Raw genomic sequence first — 14,484 nt, 5'->3', positions numbered from 1 at the left:
CATTGCAAGTCATCTAGCATCCCTTGTTCCCATGTCTGAATCTCAGGAGGGCCCCCCCATTATTGTGACACCCACAAATACCCCTATTTCCTGTGCACACGCACAGTGGTTGGGTCTGCGTCTCCCAGGTAGCAGCTGCACCAGCCAGGCTTGGCTTAAGTATAGTCACGGGGCCCCAGGGGGAGTCACGGGTCACTGATTCCTTCCTGCAGCATTTACATGGGTGACGTCAGGTCCAGAGGTGCAGAGCTGTGTAGACTCTTGTTTCCTGAGTTCTCCACTGAAGGCCTTTCATGTCCACGTGGTTCAGTGGGAGTCATCAAGTAACCAAATAGCTGGAGAAAAGTCTGAATAAGGAACAATATGGCTATTGTCCCCACCCAAGAAATAACTGTAAAGACCACATCCTGGGCTATGTACCTTATGATTAGCAACGAAAAGGAACACACAGCTGTCCACATGCCAATAGCTTCTCCCTGTGTGTGTGCACAAGTATATACATGGCAGGATGTGAAAAGGGGGTTTTCCACCAGTTTGCCTCTTGAGTTGTAAGAAACTTCTCTCTATATTTCCCATGGGTTTTCCCCTGGGGGGCACTTGTATTGGATGTTGGTGACCAACTGGGAACTTTTTGCATTTTAATTAAATTACCTACGATAAGACAGTGCTTTCAAAAGAAACATGAATGGGCGCTGGCCCCGTGGCCGAGTGGTTAAGTACGCGTGCTCTGCTTCGGCGGCCCAGAGTTTTGCCAGTTCGGATCCTGGGCACGGATGTGGCACTGCTCATCAGGCCATGCTGAGGTGGCATCCCACATGCCACAACTAGAAGGACCCACAACTAAAAATATGCAACTATGTACTGGGTGGATTTGGGGAGAAAAAGCAAAAAAAAACCAAAAAACGAAACATGAGTGGTCTTTCCACATGTGAAAAGCATTTTTCCCCTCAAAGAAATAAAGTTATGATGTCCCAACCTCAGCATTTGTTGTTTACTGAGTATTGAACTGCCAAGCCGTCAGTCTGGAGAGATAAGGCTCTCCATTGTGTCCTCAGAACCTAGCGTACTGGGCGTCCGGTCCATGGGAGCATAAAATCTAGATTAGTTGGATGTGATTATGTGAAACCATTATGGGAATGTTCTTCCTGGATAGTCTGGGGTCTCTTTCTGCCCACCCTGCATGTGTTTCTTCTCCTTTTCTCTGTCCCAGCTAGTCACCTCACCATTGTCTCAAATAAGACAGCCTGTCATATCCCTGACACTGGCAAATAGTCCTACCTAAGAAAGAGGGTTGTTAATGTGTTGGCAGGTCCCCATGTTGTCCTTTTAAATGGCTGTCACTGCACGGGAAGAGAAGCAGGAGCCCGCCCCGGTCTTTTTGGAGGAGGAAATCCAGCACATCTCCCCTGCGCCCTGGCCCCGCCCCACCTGGAGCCAGGTGTGTGGCAGCCTAATCACAAGCCCAGGTTAAATGAAGGATGAATGAAACTTGGAGCTGGAAGCTTTTAAAATCCATTTATAAATATTTTTCAAGCCCCTGCAGTAGGTCAGATACTGGTCTAAGCAGCTGGGGAGACAGCAGAGAACAAGACAAACTCTCTGCCGGCATGGCGCTCCCTCTCCAGTGGAACAGCAGAGGTGCACCGATGATACAGAATACAAATGGGGTAAGGGGGCCAAGCCACAGAACCAGGAGAAAAGCGTCAGCCCAACAGCCCTAAGACAAAAGGACAGAGCAAGAGGGAGGAGAAGAGGTCCATGAAGTTGCCGATGAGCAGGGGAGCATCGGATCGCAGGGGCCTTGCTAGTGTCGGCAAGGACTTTAGGTTTTATTTGGTGTACAGTGGAAAGCCACTGAGGCTTTCGAGTCTATGAATCTCTTCTGAGCCCTGAGTTTGACAGTATTACATACAGTATCTCTCAGCTCAGGATTCAAGTCCTGTGCTAGGATTGGGAGCACCAAGACTCCAGGAAGGGGAAGCCCATTTTGGTCTTTAATTCTCCTGGCCACAAATCCAAAACTACGTAGCCGATGCCCTGTTTCAAGAGATGGCTCCAAGCAGGATAAATTCTTCTTAGCCATGAAGGATAGCCCAGAGGTGGCTCCGCGGCCCAAGACTTTCCCAGGACTGACAGTAATTGTCTGTTAGGTGCCGTCCCGGCATCCTGCCAGGGACAAGGATGGGTTAGACAGGGCTCCTTCCCACCAGGCCATCGCCTGGTGAGGTTAGTTGTGGTGTCCAGTATGGTGGTGGCTCTTGAGCACTTGAAATGTTGCCAGTGGTAAAATACACACCTGTTTTTGAAGACTTAGTGTGAAAAAAAACAGTAATTAATGGTTTTTGTTGTGAGTACATGTTGTAATGATATTTTTGAAATAATGTGTTATGTAAAATATATCATTACAGTTTCACTTTTTGAACTCTTTTTAATGTAGCTAGTAGAAAATGTAGACCTGCACATGTGGCTTAAGCCAGCTCTGGTGGTCTAGTGGTTAAGATCCGGCGCTCTCAATGCCGTGACCCAGTCATTTCTTGGTCTGGGAACCACACCACCCATCCGTCGGTTGTCATACTGTGGCAGCTGCATGTTGCTGTGATGCTGAAAGCTATGCTACTGGCATTTCAAATACCAGCAAGGTCACGCATGGTGGAGAGGTTTAATCAGAGCTTCCAGACTAAGGGAGATCAGGAAGAAGGGCCTGGCCACCCACTTCCGAAAAAATTGGCCATGAAAACCCTGTGAATAGCACAGAGCATTGGCTAATATAGCACCAAAAGGTGAGAGGATGGCGTAAAAAGACTGGGTTCTGCTGTGCTATACACAGGGTCACTAGGAGTCAGGATCAACTCGACATCACTAACAACAACAACAACAACGTATGGTTCAAATTATATTTCTACTGAACAGCACTAATCTAGAAGGAGAGTTGTTTTCTTTTGTTCTTTGGTTGGTTGGTTGGGATTTTGACTTTTGCCTTTTTGTGGCCATTATTAGGTTCTCAGATTTTGAGAGTTTAATGCTTTTCTGGGGAGAACTCCTTGGGTTCTAAACCATTATAGGGGAGCCCTGAGCTTCTGTCCCATTTTATCTATAAGCCAAAGAGGTCATTTTGAGCAGTAAAAGGTAACTTCTGTAGCTCCCAGGTCTGAGCACATCTATGGTAGAGCGAGCTCTATAACAGCCTCTAGTCAAGAAGGGAGTGAGCCGGAAGTCATTTTTATTTTATTTTTAAAACTTGATGGAAACATTTCAAACATATATGAAAAGTAGCAGACCATTATAAGGAACTGCCATGTCCTCTTCACCCAACTTCAAGAATGATCATCCCAGGCCCATTTTGTTTTATTTATACCCCTACCCACTGTCCCGCCTTTTCCACATTACTTTGAAGCAAACCCGGACATTATGTCATTTCACCCACAAATATTTCAGTGTGTATTTCTAAAAATTGACGGATTCTTTGTTAAAAAAAAAAAAAAACTACCCGATATACTCTCAATAACGTTATGACACCTAAAATTTGGCAATAACTTTAATATTATTAAATACTTGATCAATATTCAGATTTCCAGTTGCCTCATAGTTTTTAGTTTGTTTGAATCAGGATCCTAGTACATCCACACACTGCATCTGCTTGCTGCATCCCTTAGGTCTCAGGCTCCCCTTGCTGCTCGTTCACTGCACTGGCTTGATTCTCAGCCTCTGTACGTTTGCAACGTGGCTGTCATACTACCAGTCCCAGCTCCATACATCTTAGAAAAAGTCGCGTTGCATGGCCTTGGTATAGAAGTCATGACATGCTCATCTCTGAACCAGTCACTGCAGCTAGGGAACCACAAGGCTCTAACTGGCCAGGGCTGGTCACCTTCCATTCCTGAAGTCAGGGTAGACTTAGCCCAACAGAAGCCAGAAGAGCAAAAGAGCAGATGATCAGTGGATCTCTCTCTCCCCAAATCTGAAGCTCTTACTGTAATTCAGGAGGCTGGATGCTGGACAGCCCACATACAAAGGTATCCTCTATTTACCCATCCAACATCCACACACACATCTCTCCCCATACATGCAATTTCAAAAATGCTCCCCCATAATAAATTGGACTCACCCTCCTCCCAGAGACAGCCAATCCAGGTCCAGAGTCTCCACGGTCTTGTCAGTCAGCGCTGGAGGTTGTGTCTTGTGTCTGGGGGCTATCTTAGAAGTTTAACACCCAGTATACAATATTAGAAGGAGAGCAGTAGAAGAATTTTGTGCTTAAACTTCCATTTGGGAAAGGAGAGAATGAGACATTGGTCACCAGTCTTTAGCATATTTTTTAACCCACTGGACAGATTGTACCTGTGCTGGCAGTGGGATGAGAACTTTGATCAGCCAGTGGCTTGCCTGCTTCTGCTCTCTGGGAGGCTCTTCCTTATCTGCTGTCTTCTGGAGCCAGCTCTAAAAGCAGGGCTGCACCTATTCCATAGCCCACTTCCTGTTCTCCTGGCTTCTGAGATCAAGGCAACATTACCCTAGGGTTTGAGCAATCATAAACTGTTTTTAACCAGTCTGGGGCTTTTTCCGGTAGTACAGTGCCCTTAAAAACTTGGTAGATTTCTCTAACCTGAACTCCATGGACTAGTAACTAAAACTCAGGATTGTGTTGAGTTGTAGTCTTTGAATGTGGAACCAGGCCTGGGCACTTCTGTCTCCTAGCAAATGAAACTTCCTCTATCTTGGTCTCTGATTAGGTACAACTTGAAACAATGGCCTGAGGTGGTGGAACCACTGAAGATTTACTCTTTGCTCCTGAGATGGATCCCAGTATGTTGCAATGAAAGTAGCTGGCCTTTTGCTCAGACAGGAGAACTTAACAGAATGTCTGGAGGGACAATGGAGAATGTTCTAAACATATTTCCTGATCTGGTTCTTCCTTCTGACCCAACTCTATCTAACGTTAGCATAGCATAATAGCATAGAGAATTTGGATTTTCTAACCCACAAGGCTCCAGATTATTTGACTCTCAACCATCTTGGCTGCAGATCACAGGCAAAAAAACAAAAAAAAGGCCTCTGGTAACAAAGCTGTATTTTTTCCTTCTGTGCTTCCAGTCAGTTTTAGCTGAAGTTTATCTCTTTCCTGTGGATCTTACTGAAGGCTGCAACAAATAGCCAATATACTCCAACGTCCTAAATTTTTTCTCTGAATCCTTTAATGGGGCACCATCTGTAGGCTTGTGGTCTTAGGCCAAGGATTCAGTAGGTGGAGGCATAACCAGCAGTGTGGCCGTGATGCAACAAGGACTGCCAGCTTCCTAGCCCAGGGGAGCCTGCACTCGCCTTCACCTGAGCTCAGATCAGCCAGCTACACATTGTAGGGTTAGTCACATTCAGCACTCACTTCTAGTACCCATTCCCATAACACTTAAGTGTCTTTGTATTGCCAGTGATAGAAAAACTGACCACAGTAGCTTATACAAAATTGAGAATTTATTTGCTGGTGTAAATTAAAAGTCTAGAAATAGGGGTAGCCTCAGGGACAGATGGATTCAACCAACAATGTCACTAGCTGCCTTTTTTCTGCCCCCAGTTCCCCGCTTTGTTGGTCTCAGTTTCAGACCATGTGGTCAAAGGATGAGTGCGGCCATTCCAGCCCCTGCATCTTCACGGATCCAACTCCAGCCTTATCCTGTGCGAGGAGTCCTCGCCTCTGGGCACAGGTGCCCTTGGTTCTGATCAGGTCCCAGGCCATCACCAAAAAGTTTCTGGGGCCAAGTGAATGCCAGGCTCTCATTAGCCAGCTCTGAATCACACGCTCTTCCTGTGTCCGGAGTGGGAATGAAGGCCTCCTGGTCTGAGAGTGAAGGAGGCATGATTCTCCAAACAAAAATTGAAGGACATCATTATAAGGAGCGTGAATAGATACTGAGCTGCCAAAACATAAGGGAATAGATTGCAAATTTTTCCACAAGTAAAATGATACCAATTTATAATAACAGAACCTAGAAAAATAAAAAACTTGCTTTTCATTTCTCTGTGTTTCTGAGATTATTTTTAGGTGATCAACCCTTTATGTAACTGTACTGATAATTTTATGGGGAAAAGGGACATTCCTTTGTTTTGCTCTTTTAAATCACATAATTCCCATATTTCAACGTTTTGAAAGTAGAATTCCTCTCACAATAATGTACAATAAATGCATACATTTAATCTGGTACTGTTTCTTTTTCCCCCTAAAAAGCTATAAGGGGGCCTTGTGCTATTGAAGAAGATGTTTTAGAATCAAGGGGATACAGTATTCTGAAGCATCTTTCCACTACAGAGTAAATGCTACACTAAACAGGTAGTCATGGAAACACAACTTGAAAAACCAGAATGATAAAGAACAAATCCTCTCATATTCTATACATGTCGCTGTTGCCCTGATTCAGTGTGTGTTGCTTTGAGGTCAGCATGGGAGGGTCTTGGCTGGGATTCTTTACTGCTTGAAATTTTGAAGACTAGTGAGAATCACGCTGTAGCTTTATAATCTTCTGTCCACTCTTGGTTCTTTATTTATATAGATTAATATGGAAGTTTCTTTACCTGATTGCTTGGAGAGCTATTGATTATTGTTTTACTCTAGCATTAAGCTCAGACTGGTCTATATATTGAAAGGGGGGTGATAGAGGCATTCAAAATTCTCTTTGAAGCCCAGAATTGTGATTGTCTTTATTTGCTTTGGGTTCTCAATCCACTTATCTTTGGCCTTTGATTATAATAACAGCCTCGATAGCAATACAGATGCTACCCGCAACTTCTGCCCTCCACACCACAGCCCTCTCCCTTCCCCTCTTCCTTCTGCCTCTTCTTATGCTTATAGAAAGGAATTAAGTGAAATCCTCCTTCTGAACCTAAAATGAGACTTAAGGCCATAATGACGCTGGACCATGGAGCAGGAGACCGGGCTTCTGGTGCCAGCTCTGCTGCTGCCTGCTGTGTGACATAGGCAGGTTGCTTAACCTCCCTGGACCCCCATTTCCTCATCTGTAAGTGACGGTGTGGACTTTGATCTCTGCAGTCTTGTTCAGCCTTCAAATTCCTTAGTTTGAGAAGTTGATGCTGATCTAGGAACACCTCACACAGATGAAGGGCAGAAAGCACTTTCACATCCAACCCCTGTGTGTCATCCATTGCTGAGGGTGGCCTCCAAGGCCCCTGGGGTCAGCAATGCAGTTGGACTTCTTCCCTGCCCACGTGATCTCTCCCATTTCCATCTTTTCCTGCCTCATTTCCTCTATCTTTTTATTTCCTCCCCTTCCTTTCTGACTAGATTGTTTGTTTTCAACTTTCTTAACCCATTTTTCTCTCCCCACTGCCCAATGACATAAGCCGTCTGCACTGCCTAAGACTCTGCCTCACCCCTGGTGGGTGAAAGGGCTTACCTCAGATCGGTGGCATCCTTCCTCTGCAAGTTCCCTTTGACTTAAGCCTTCCCAAGAAGGTTCAAGTCTAGTCTTGGCATTGCTTATTCGCTGTTTCAGAGGAAACATCTTAAGCTCTTAAAGGAATGTTACATTGTAGAATTTTTAGGAGATACTGATTTTCTTTTTCACTCAACAAACAACATTTTTGAGCACCTACCCGGTGTCAGATGATGTTCTAGATGCTGAGGCAACAGCAGGAAAGATGGTCCCTGCTGTCATGGAGCTTGACTTCTAGTGGGCAGACACATACAAGTAAATAAACCATTAAATAAATGAAAAAATGCCGAGTGGTGACATGTGCCATGTATGAAAGAAAACAGGAGCAGAGATGAGGCCTGAGGGAGGGCAGTTTTACTGACAACTGAAGAATGAGAAGGAACCAGGTGATGAGTGTTCTAGGTGAGAGGGCTTCCCAATGTAAGGCCCCGAATGCAAATGAGCTTGGTGACTTTAAGGAACAGAAAGGGCTGGAAGATAAATTAGCAAGAGGGGGTGTCACTTGAGATGAGGTCAGAGGGCTAGGGAGGGGCCAGATATTGTGAGTCCTTGTGGCCCTAGCTAAAGAGTTTGGACTTTTTAAGTGAAATGAGAAGTCATTCGAGGGTTTTAAGCGAGGAGGAACGTCTGATTTATGTCCTATGGTGCATAGTAGACACCTCATAAATGTATCCAAAGTTGACTACATTTACAAGTTTTCATTAAAGTGGAAATAGACCCAAACTCTAGACAACTACTCCCTTGCAAGTCCCGGGGGCTTCAGCCTTCTAAGTGACATACTTCTTTCTAATTGAGCTGTCCCTAATAGATAGGGGTATGTGTACTGAGAGTGTGTGCATGTGTGTGTGTCTGTATGTGTCTGTATATATTGGGGGTGCTTTACTTAGAGAACTTCAAAGTAATTCTGAAAATACATAGAGAAATCATCATATTGCTCATGTTCTCTTTTTAGATCCAACTATAGCTGGGTCCTTCCCCAAAGATTCGCTCAGGCGTTTACTTGGTAGTTGATCAGGTTTTCTGTTGTCCTGAGGTTAGTAGGGGGTAAGGAGTTGATAGCTGCAGGCCTCCACCTCGGTGCAGCCCCACGCCTGCATGTATTTATTCAGGTCCAGAGTGTCCCTGGGACTCCAGACCCTAGTGAGGCAAGCGGGATACGTCATGCCTTCACGCGGCTCCAGGCAAAGCAGAGGACTCACGGTCACTAATCCTTCGAGGCTCTTCTTCCAGGAATCCTGCCATGGCGTGGCATCATGAAACCCTGCTCGGGTAGCTAGACTCATATCTCAAAGAATTTAGAGTTTGAAAGAACCTTAGGCATCAACTATCCCAGTGCTCCTCAGTAAGAGAACTTGCAGTATTTTGGGTGAGAATGCGCTAAGCATCATGGGAAATTTCACATTCCCCGGCTCTGCCTTTGAACCCCGCAGGCCCTTCCCCCCACCATTCCAACCCACTGTCCCCAACCCCCAACTAAAAATGTCTCTACACATTTCCAACAGCCTCCTGAATTGAGAACCACTGGGCTACTCAGTCCTATCATTTTACAAGTAAGGGAATATTAGGCAACTTGTGGTCTCTTCATGCCTTTTTCCTCTGAATCCAGCAGAGTCAGGACTCAAAGTTCACATTTTACAGTCAAATTCATTTCTGAAATATACCTCTTTTTTCATTCTTTCAGCTGGTACTGTTTTCTCGGAGTTACATGGTATGTGTTGCAAACGTAAATCTGAACCTTTTAGATGGATTGAGAAAAAATTAAAAGCCTTTTCTGATAGTTTATACCTAACGCATGGTTTTGGTGTGATATTTTCTTTCTGCATTCCTTTGCCCATCCACCTCTTAGAGTCCTACAGCGATGAGAGATCTGACTTTCTCCTTCTGCACTCATCATCTCTGTGCTTCTGGGAGAGTTGTTGTTGCCCCATTAAGTATGGAGGACAGAAACAAAACATTCTGGCATAGAAAGCTCTGGATCTTCATATGACTTGAGCTGCATATCATTTATCCTGACCTGGGCACCAAAATCACATTTCAAAACTTATTTGCAGGCCAGCCTGGTGGTGCAGTGGTTAAGTACACACATTCTGCTTCAGTGGCCCAGGGTTCGCCAGTTCGGATCCCGGGTGCGGGCATGGCACCACTTATCAAGCCATATTGTGGCAGGCATCCCACATATAAAGTAGAGGAAGATGGGCATGGATGTTAGCTCAGGGCCAGGCTTCCTCAGCAAAAAGAGGAGGATTGGTAGCATTTAGCTCAGGGCTAATCTTCCTCAAAAAAAAAAAAAACCAACTCATTTGCTTTCATACACCTGACCAGCTCTCTTCCCCTGCATTTGTGACTCTCTCTGTACGCGCTTGAATGCGCTGTAGATGAGGAAGAACCACTTACCCTAATTACTAGTGTAGTTGAGAGCTTTTAGTTCTTGAGTCACTCTTTTCCTTAATACTAAGTGGTTTAGTCAATACTGAGAGTGAGACCTTCCAATGGAATTTTCCTGAAGGAATCTCAGGTTCCATGAACAACTATTTTTGTGGAGGTGTCTGGAATAAAGTTGGGCTGTTAACTGGATGGAGGTCCTGATCACTTCTTGTCATTGTACCAAACAGATGTGTTACAACTTGTGGGAAGGAGAAACATTTAATTTTTTTAACTTAAGTTTTTTTCTTTGCTTGCTTCTTAAGTAAAACCCATCTAGTTTCTTTTTCTGCAGCAAAGGAGGAAGGAGCAAACAACAAATTAATCAGACAGGAAGCGAATAACCACAGAAGGACGTCTGCCTCTGACTCAGTATGTCACATTTCACGAGAGGCCAGAGCTTGTCCAAAATGGCTGCCCCAAAACGACCCCACATTTGCGTTAGAAGATGATGCCTTTTTCAGGGACCGTTTTCTCTCTGGGCTCCTATCTCGCTTGCTCTCTGTCTGCCTGTGTTCCTGGTCATGCCTTCCTACAGTATCCTTTAACGGTAAGAAAAGTTATATTCCAACTAAATGTGTTTCCTTTACCAGCTAGAGGGAAGAACTAAATGGCTTTTAATGGGCCATAGTATGTCGATATAAAGTGTAATTTTTCAGTAGAAAACCGTGTGGTCTATTCCTATGGCAAAGAATGCTGGTTTCACCACTATGGTGATTATGGGAAATTCATAACTGTGTTTTGAGCCAAAATGTAAGTAAGTTATTCAGTAGAACTTTTCCTGGCCACTGGACAAGTTTGGATCCACAGGAATTTTTTTCCCATTTAAAATGGGGGTTTATGTCAGTAAATATATATCCTTTCAGTATAAGATGTAGTAGTCCACACAACTGCTTTGGAATTGTCACTTTGGCCAGGAACCGTTAGTGCTTTTAAAGTCAAGGGGTCATTGGAAGCTTCAAAGGAAATACTGTGGAACTAGGCTCTTGCCATTCTTTTGCTGCAGACATGATACTTAGGTTCGAACCCCAAACTAAACCATTTCTAAGCTGAATCTTTTAGGACAAAGAAAACTTATCTTTAGAATCATTTTATTCAACATCATAACAGTGCAGCACACAATTATTGCTAATCAAATTCTATAGCATGCATTATTACATTTAATATGATTAATAAATATTTACATAAAATATTGTAATTTTAAAATTTCAGGCCGTGTACCCAGAGACCTACAGAATAGGATTAACGAAAACTTTTTGTATCAAAAAAAATTTTTTTCTCTGAGGCAAGTATGAAAAAAGCAACGTGACCTGTATTCCTTTTCCCCATGGAGAAATATAAAATAAAGTTGTAAAATATTAAGAGAGCACATACAACTTTAGTCAATAAGTACACGTTCTTTTAAATAATTCAGTGGCATAACTAGTGTATGCAGTAGAAAATGGAGAAGTGGTAAAATGAAGAAAAGGCTGCAGGAAGATTCTAAGTAAGAAAAGTAGAACAGCTTGGTGGAGAGAAAGATAGGTGGAAAAGTAGGAGAAAGAATAAGAGGATAGTGAGAGAGGAGGATGAGAAGCCAGGAAAGGATTTGAGGTCAGTTAGTGTGGAAACCACACCTTTACTATTCACTTGGATTATGGGTCTCAAGTATTGTGTGTTAACTTCATAAAGTTATGTTGCTTCTGAACTGGATCATCATCTAGTCAAAACTCTTCCTTTCATCGTCTAAAGAGGTTTCAATGATTTATCTAAAATCACAGTCGGGTCTTCTAACGCTCTTTGATAATGGTACCTATTCAGTAGGGTTATTCAAGAGTTAAAGGAGGCAAGTACTTAATAAGTATTAGCCATTTTTAAAAAATAAGCAAAAGAGACTAACACACAATAAGTGCTCAATAAATGTTATTGTCTTTTTTTAGATTCTTCATTGCCCATTTATTTACTTTTTTTTTCATTGAGGTCACATTGCTTTATAACATTATATAAATTTCACTTGAACATTATATAAATTTCGCTATATTTTGACTTCTGTATAGACTGTGTCATGTTCACCACCAAAAGTCTATTTGCCATCTGTCACCATACACCTGTACCCTTTTGCCCCTTTCACTCTCCCTCTACCCCCTTTCCCCTCTGGTAACCACCAATCCATTGTCTGTATCTGTGTGTTTCTTTGTTTATCTTCCACAGGGGTGAAATTATACAGTATTTGACTTTCTCCCTCTGACTTATTCGCGTAGCATAATACCCTCAAGGTCCATCCATGTTGTCGCAGATGGCAAGATTTTGTCTTTTTTATGGCTGAGTAGTATTCCATTGTGTGTGTGTGTGGGGGGGGGTGTGTGTATGTACATACCACATCTTTGTCCATTCATCCCTCAGTGGACACTTAGGTTGTTTCCAAGTCTTGGCTATTGTGAATAATGTTGCAATGAACATAGAGGGGCATATATTTTTTTGAATTAGTGTTATTCACTTATTAACAATAACAATTACCAATAATACTTGTTATTTCTTGTCTTTTTAATGATAGCCATTCTAATGAGTATAAGGTGATACCTCATTGTGGTTTTGATTTGTGTTTCCCTAATAATTGGTGATGTTGAACATCTTTCATATGCATGTTGGCCGTCTGTATGTCTTTGGAAAAATGTCTGTTCAGATCCTCTGCCCTAAATGTTATTGTTTTCCTGCCTATTTAACCATGAGGAAAACCTTAGCCCACATGTGCACACCCATGTAAACCTCTGTGTTACAAATGAGTGGTGAAGAGAGGTGGGTATAAAGTGCATTTTAAATTTCTCAGAAAAGCATACTAATTAAGGCATTCCTTATTCTAGTATTTTTTTTCATTTTAACTTTCAGGAGTGACAGTTAGAGGTATTTGTGACAGTCCAGGGGAAATGCTCTTTCCAACAAGAAGTAAATGTGAGACAGTTTGGAAAGCGTGTTTCTCTTCTCCACCTTTGGTTCCTCTTGGGTGGAGCAGCCTTGTCTGTTTTTCCTCTTGTATTGATTGCCTCATTGCCTGTGGCCCTCTGAGTTTGAAGCGGAGGGGAGGAAGAGTAACAATAATAGAAACAAACTTTCTGCAGAGATGTTAAAAGTTTCTAAAATGGCCAAACGACATGCTTGGTGGCGGGTGGGGGTGGGAGGTGGTGCACAGAGATGTTGCACTATGACTGGTGTCATAAAATAGAAACTACAGGCAACTGCAGCTGTGAAAAGATTGTGCTAAAGAAACAGGATGGCTGTGGTTTACTGCGAACATCAATTTTCCTGTTGAGCATTTTTACAGGAAGTTGAAGAACAAAGCCAACTTCATCTTAATTAGTTCTAATGGTTTTCAGATCTTAAACACATGCAACGAAGTTTGTATCACGGAGAAGTCTCTAAAGAATAGAATCAAGAATAATTATGAGTAGGAATTGTAAAACTACAGGCTTTTTAAAATTCAGGGTTTTAGCAGCAATTTGAGTTTGCTAAATGATTTTTATTTTTACAGTGTAACCTCGAGTGGATTCATTGCCGTTATAATGAATGGCTTTGAAACCATTTTTTTATGGTTGTAATAACTCAATATGAATTTAATGGCCTTTTTTTATTAAAACAGTGTTGAGTTATATGTATTATAAATTTCCTTCTGTTAATATTTATTGGTCAAACAATTTTGCCTGTGTGTGTAGATATATATATAGATAGAGAGGGGTGTGTGTGTGTATTTATAAGCTGGAAAGATATACATCAAAATGTTAACAAGAATTATCTCAGGGTATTATTAACCCCAACCCTTTTTCACCTAAAATTTAGTTATTATCAAATGCTTCAGTGGTTAAATACAACTGTCATGTTTTATTTTCATCTTTGTGTATTTTCATGTTGTCTATTGTTTTCTAAATGCACATATGCTACATTGGGAAGCAGAAAAAATAATCTAATCTGGAGAAGTTAAGAGCACACAAGAAATGCATACATGAAAATGACTTAAGAACATTATATATAAAGTAAAATAGAAATGAATGTAAAGGAAATTAACACAGAATAGAAAGTAATGAGGGCATGAGAGCATTGGGACCTTGGGATCTGTCCAATTGTATTATTTCTGTTACACCCACTGCCCACCCACCACACACACACACACACACACGCAAAGTAAATAAAATACTCTATTGATTCAACCTTTTAGGAAAAAAAGTTTATTTTTCTCCAATTCATTTGAGGTAGGATAGTATTTAAGGGTGACTTTTGGCAGGAATTGTACAGCAGAATACTTTATATTTTTGAAAGTCCAAAATGGTGATAACACAGAACTGGATAAACTTGCTTGTCCTCTCTAATGGAACCTGGCCTGTTCACCGCCCCCACTCAGGATTCGAGGCCATCCTGAGGATTATCAGATGTTTTCATTGGACAGTGTTGGAAATCTCTCCCCTCCTCATGTCATTCTGTAGTGTGGGCCTCATGCAGCACAATCTAGAATGAATTTTAAGTTGACTAAAAGAAACTAGGAAGCAGTTTATTTAAATAACTAGCCAATTCTCTTGATCCTGAGGAGGTGGTTCATTTTACATTCAGAGATAATTCTGCTTTCTTAGATGAGCACATTGAAGAAGAAACCATA

The 14,484-nt window shown here is 42.3% G+C and overlaps 1 protein-coding gene across 5 annotated transcripts in view; it reads left to right on the top strand.

Annotated features, from left to right (window-relative positions):
- The window catches only part of WIPF1 (WAS/WASL interacting protein family member 1), a 112,401-nt gene that overhangs the window by 68,307 nt on the left and 29,610 nt on the right, over nucleotides 1-14,484 (top strand). For 2 of the 5 annotated variants that reach the window (XM_070242035.1, XM_070242036.1), the window contains exon 2: nucleotides 10,159-10,413. The exons of the other annotated variants lie outside the window; for them this stretch is intronic. The gene's annotated coding sequence lies outside the window, so the exon portion shown is untranslated. The remainder of the gene's footprint in view (nucleotides 1-10,158; nucleotides 10,414-14,484) is intronic. 5 annotated transcript variants of the gene reach the window in all.

Source organism: Equus caballus, chromosome 18 (assembly GCF_041296265.1).
Source record: "Equus caballus isolate H_3958 breed thoroughbred chromosome 18, TB-T2T, whole genome shotgun sequence".
NCBI lineage: Eukaryota > Metazoa > Chordata > Mammalia > Perissodactyla > Equidae > Equus > Equus caballus.
Note: the sequence above shows the minus strand (reverse complement) of the source record. Positions and strands in the feature narration are given on the sequence as shown.